Raw genomic sequence first — 5,351 nt, 5'->3', positions numbered from 1 at the left:
GGAGGCTAGGCAGGGGGCCAATGACTGGAAAAAAGGGGGCAAGAGAACTTTCTGAGGCAAAAAGAAATGAAACAAGAGAAAGAAAGAAATGTTTATATCTTATTTGGGGTGGTGATTTCACACAGGCATATTCAGTTATCAAAACTCCTCAAACTGTACTGAACATCTGTGCATTGTGTTATTTGTATAATATACATCAAACTTACTATTTTTTTAAAGTATAATACATACAGCAAAGTGTTTTAACCACAGGAGTAATAGGAGATTTGAAATGTGAAAGGAGCCCTCTGGCTGTGGTCTGGAGAAGGGTAAGAAAGGCCTAGAATGGAAGTAGGTAGACCAGTTACCTCTGCTTTATGTGACTGACCTAGAAGCCAGAATACTCCTGAGGGGCATATCAGCCCCTCATCAGCCTTTAAAAAAGGAGAATTCAGACCTCCCCTCGCTGACATCCCCCAGGAATTGTGCAAAAGGAATTTAGCCGGAGCAAAAAAGCTGGGACACTGGGCTAAGAGAACTAAGGCAACCACAGACAAAGGAATTAGATTGAACCAAATGACTATTACATAGGATCTTTCAAGACAGGATTAAAGTAATCATGTGTGTTTTGAATATTTCAAATCTGGTGAATGCTTTCTTAGGTTCTCTTCCCCACATCTACAAGTTTCTTCCGAAATTAAGAAATCTAGCAGGCTGGAACTGGCTGATGTAACAGGAAGGCAAAAAATGATCTTTTATCCAGTTAGAACGAACAGAATTAACATGGGGTGAGAATGAGGTTACGACTCTGAAAGAACAGGGGCAATATTACAGCAGTGAAGGAGGGTTTGGGGGCGGGGGGACTGGGTTATAGAATCATGTGTAGAATCCTAAGGCACCAATGCAAAGTCAGAGAGGCATCTGCTTGATGAAAGTTTAAAAGAACTACAGAATCTAAGCATCTCGGGGTTGGGAAGGATTCTTAGAAAGCATATCAATCTACACATTTCACAAATGAAATGCAGAGGTAAAGGGACAAAATTACCCAGGAGTATTCATAACTAGCATTTGATTAGCACTTCACCAAGTATGTCCACACCTGTCGCCTCATTCAATCGTCATAAAGTGCTGGCAAATAGCAATTACTAATTTTTCTGTTCAGAAGAAAACTTGGGGCTCAGAGGGTGGCGCAGAGAAAGCTAGTTCTTATCGATGTTCAAGTTTCTCCTCTTCCAGGACATGCCACTAGATCACAGATCTCTGCTCTCTTGCAGTTGGTAGGATGGGCTGGCAGAGAACTGAGTTGTGGCCAATGGAATGTGGCAGAAGCCCCCTCTTTGGGGGCTGACTAAAACCTGGCACACAAGCCTCTCTTCTCCACACTCACTCTTCTCCCTGGCCTGCCATTAGATACACAGGATCCAGTAGAGGATTTGAGGCCCCAGAGGATGGTGGAGCCACACCTTGGCAGGAGCCTGGGTTCTGTGAATGACTCTGTGGAGCAGAGATTTTTTTCCCATTCACTGATCCAAGTTAGATTGTAATAGGAGTGTGGTGCTTGGGTTGCTCAGTCGGTTAAGCATCCTAGTCTTGATTTCAGCTCAGGTCATGATCTCACAGTTTGTGCTGTCATCACAGAGCCAGATTGAGATATTCTCCCCTCTCTGCCCCTTCCCCACTCATGGTCGCTTATACTCGCTCTCTCTCTCAAAATAAATAAAAAACATTTTAAAAATCTTTAAAAAGGGACGCCTGGGTGGCTCAGTCAGTTAAGCATCTATCTTCAGCTCGGGTCACGATCTCATGGTTCATGAGTTTGAGCCCCACATCAGGCTTTCTGCTCTCTGTGCAGTGCCTGCTTCAAATCCTCTGTCCCCCTTTTCTCACCCCTCCCCCGCTTGCGCTCTCTCTCTCAATCTCTCTCTCTCTCTCCAATAAATAAATAAAAACTTTAAAAAACCCAGCAGCAAGCGGATGGCTGCTGATAAGGATCGAGGGGAAGAGGATGCTGATGTGTATTGTGTTATTTGTATAATATACATCAAACTTACTATTTTTTTAAAGTATAATACATACAGCAAAGTGTTTTAACCACAGGAGTAATAGGAGATTTGAAATGTGAAAGGAGCCCTCTGGCTGTGGTCTGGAGAAGGGTAAGAAAGGCCTAGAATGGAAGTAGGTAGACCAGCAAAACCCAGGACCTGTTCCGCAGGGCGCACTCCATACTGAATAAGCTGACACCCCAGATGTTCCAGCAGCCGATGAAGCAGGTGACACAGCGGGCCATCGACACTGAGGAACGCCTCAAAGGGTTCACAGACCTCATCTTCGACAAGGCCATTTCAGAGCCCAGCTTCTCTGTGGCCTTTGCCAACATGTGCCGCTGCCTCATGGTGCTGAAAGTGCCCACTACAGAAAAGCCAACAGTGACTGTGAACTTCCGAAAACTATTATTGAATCCATGTCAGAAGGAGTTTGAGAAAGACAAAGATGATGATGAGGTTTTTGAGAAGAAGCAAAAAGAAATGGATGAAGCTGCTACGGCAGAAGAACGAGGACGCCTGAAGGAAGAGTTGGAAGAGGCTCGAGACATAGCCTGGCGGCGCTCGTTAGGGAATATCAAGTTTATTGGGGAGTCGTTTAAGCTGAAGATGTTAACGGAGGCAATAACGCATGGCTGTGTGGTTAAACTACTTAAGAACCATGATGAAGAGTCTCTTGAATGCCTTTGTCGTCTGCTCACTACCATTGGCAAAGATCTGGACTTTGAAAAAGCCAAGCCCCGAATGGATCAGTATTTCAACCAGACGGAAAAAATCATTAAGGAAAAGAAGACTTCATCCCGAATCCGCTCTATGCTGCAAGACGTGCTGGATCTGCGACGGAGCAATCGGGTGCCACGCCGTGGGGACCAGGGTCCCAAGACCACTGACCAGATCCGCAAGGAGGCTGAGATGGAGGAGCACTGGGAGCACGTAAAAGTGCAGCAGCTAATGGCCAAGGGCAGCGACAAGCGACGGGGTGGCCCTCCAGGCCCACCCATTAGCCGAGGCCTCCCACTTGTGGATGATGGTGGCTGGAACACAGTCCCCATCGGCAAGGGCAGCCTTGCTGACACCTACTGACACCTCACGGCTCACCAAGATCACGAAGCCCGGCTCCATTGATTCTCACAACCAGCTCTTTGCACCTGGCGGGCGATCGAGCTGCGGCAAGGGCAGCAGTGGAGGCTCCTGAGCCCTCTGATGCAGCACCAGCAGCTGCTCGTCCAGCTACTAGTACCTTGAATGGCTTCTCAGCCCTTCAACAAGCAGTACCTACAGAAAACACAGACAGCAGACGTGTGGTACAGAGGAGTAGCTTGAGCCGGGAAAGAGGGGAGAAAGCTGGGGACCGGGGAGACCGCCTAGAGCGGAGTGAACGGGGAAGTGAGCGTGGAGACCGGCTCGATCGCTCTCGGACACCTGCCACCAAGCGGAGCTTCAGCCAGGAAGAGGAAGAGCGGAGTAGAGAGCGGCCCTCCCAGCCTGAGGCACCGCGCAAGGCAGCTAGCCTCACGGAGGATGGGGACTGTGGGCGGGATGCTGTGAAGCGAGAAGCCACCCCGCCCCCGGCGAGCCCCCCAAAGGCTGCGCTCTCTGAGGAAGAGCTGGAAAAAGAAATCCAAGGCCATTATTGAAGAACATTTCCATCTCAATGACATGAAGGAGGCAGTGCGTACAGGAGCTGGCCTCACCCTCCCTGCTCTTCACCTTTGTGCCGCACGGCATCCAGTCGACACTGGAGCGCAGCACCATCGCTCGTGGGCATATGGGGCGGCTGCTGCACCAGCTGCTCTTTGCCGGGCACCTCTCCACTGCTCAGTACTACCAAGGTTTGTATGAAATCCTAGAATTGGCTGAAGACATGGAAATTGACACCCCCCCCCCCATGTGTGGCTCTACGAGCAGAACTCGTGATGCCCATTCTGCAGGAAGGTGGAGGACCTATGGGGGAGCTGTTCAGGGAGATTACAAAACCTCTGAGACCCCTGGGCAAAGCTGTTTCTCTGTTGCTGGACATCCGGGGGCTTCTGTGTAAAAGCATGGGTCCCAAAAAGGTGGGGATGCTGGGGCGAGAAGCTGGACTCAGCTGGAAAGAATTTCTACCTGAAGGCCAGGACGTCAGGGCATTCGTCGCTGAACAGAAGGTGGAGTACACCTTGGGCGAGGAGTCTGAAGCCCCTGGCCAGAGGATGCTCTCCTCTGGGGAGCTGAGCAGACAGCTGGAGAAGCTGCTGAAGGAGGGCAGCAGTAACCAGCGGGTGTTTGACTGGATAGAGGCCAACCTGAGTCAGCAGCAGGTAGCATCCAACACACTGGTTTTTGCCCTCATGACAGCTGTCTGCTATTCAGCAATTCTCTTTGAGACGCCCCTCCGAGTGGATGTGGCGGTGCTGAAAGCTTGAGCGAAACTGCTACAGAAATACTTATGTGATGAACAGGAGTTGCAGGTGATCTACACCCTCCAGGCCCTTGTAGTGACCTTAGAACAGCCCGCCAGCCTGCTTCGGATGTTCTTTGATGCGCTGTATGATGAGGACATGGTGGAAGAGGAGGCCTTCTATAGCTGGGAGAGTAGCAAGGACCCCGCTGAGCAACAGGGCAAGGGCGTTGCCCTTAAATCTGTCACAGCCTTCTTCAAGTGGCTTCGTGAAGCGGAGGAGGAGGAGTCTGACCACAACTGAGGGCGGGTGGGGCCGGGGACTTGGAGCCCCATGGACACTCGGATGGCCCGGCCAGCCGCCCGGACTTTCCATAATTTGGCTCTTGTTGATGACATTGCTATAAACATTGGGGTACATGTGCCCCTTCAAATCAGCATTTTTGTATCCTGTGGATAATTACCTAGTAGTGCAATTGCTGGGTCATAGGGTAATTTTTTTAAGTTTTTTGAGGAACCTCCATACGGTTTTCCAGAGAGGTTACACCAGTTTGCATTCCCAACAGCAGTTAAAAAGGGTTCCTCTTTCTCTGTATCCTCACAAACATCTGTTGTTTCCTGAGTTGTTAATTTTAGCCATTCTGACAGGTGTGAGGTGATATCTCATTGTGGTTTTGATTTGTATTTCCCTGATGATGAGTGATGTTGAGAATCTTTTCATGGGTCTGTTACCATCTGGATGTCTTTGGAAAAGTGTGTATTCATGTCTTTTGCCCATTTCTTCAGTACATTATTTGTTTTTTGGGTGTTCAGTTTGGTAAGTTCTTTACAGATTTTGGATACCAACCAATATGTCATTTGCAAATATCTTCTCCCATTCTACCAGGTGCCTTTTAGCTTTGTTGAATGTTTCCTTTGCTGTTCAGAAGCTTTTTATCTTTTTTTTTATG

General features: G+C 48.8%; 1 pseudogene; it reads left to right on the top strand.

Annotated features, from left to right (window-relative positions):
• Positions 1 to 1,893: 1,893 nt before the first annotated feature.
• Positions 1,894 to 4,744, top strand: LOC102953998 (annotated as a pseudogene).
• The last annotated feature ends 607 nt before the right edge of the window (positions 4,745 to 5,351 follow it).

This window comes from Panthera tigris, chromosome B4, assembly GCF_018350195.1.
Source record: "Panthera tigris isolate Pti1 chromosome B4, P.tigris_Pti1_mat1.1, whole genome shotgun sequence".
In the NCBI taxonomy this organism is placed as follows: Eukaryota; Metazoa; Chordata; class Mammalia; order Carnivora; family Felidae; genus Panthera; species Panthera tigris.
Note: the sequence above shows the minus strand (reverse complement) of the source record. Positions and strands in the feature narration are given on the sequence as shown.